This window comes from Lupinus angustifolius, chromosome LG18 (genome assembly GCF_001865875.1).
Source record: "Lupinus angustifolius cultivar Tanjil chromosome LG18, LupAngTanjil_v1.0, whole genome shotgun sequence".
Lineage (NCBI taxonomy): Eukaryota > Viridiplantae > Streptophyta > Magnoliopsida > Fabales > Fabaceae > Lupinus > Lupinus angustifolius.
In genome coordinates, this window is record NC_032026.1 from 3,525,855 (window position 1) to 3,526,414 (window position 560).

Sequence of the window (560 nt, forward strand, 5' to 3'; positions counted from 1 at the left end):
TAAACTTAAAGTGTTATGAAGTCTTAGATGGTAAAATGATTTAAAAATGTTGAATCTTAGTTAAGTAAACTTACTTTAAAATGGTAAGATTTACTTAAAAAATATTGATTTAAAAGTATGGATATTGTTTAAATTGACTTACTTTAAAAATGATAATTCTAGCTTAATAATCTTATTTTAAAATGTTAGTTTTAGTAAAAATGTTTTGCTTATAAATAATAAGATTTATGCACTATCGGAAAAATGTAATGAAGTGAGTATACATGTCTAGAAAGGTTTTGTCTAATGAAAGACTTGATATTTAATGGTGTTTTACGACCCACGTCTCTTTCCTTGGAACTAGCCTGATATATATCCACGGATTACGACATAATTCCAGTATAAGTTTTTGTTGCTAGCAATTCTAAATGACACAAAATAATACTTACTGGCTGAGTCACGACCAGGTCGCTCTCTTTAAGACGTTTCGTGGCACTGCCCAAAATGTGCAAGCAGGCTATCAACCACGCCGTCCCCAGGATAAAATAGCCCAGATCTCTGTTATCGAATTCTTACTGCAC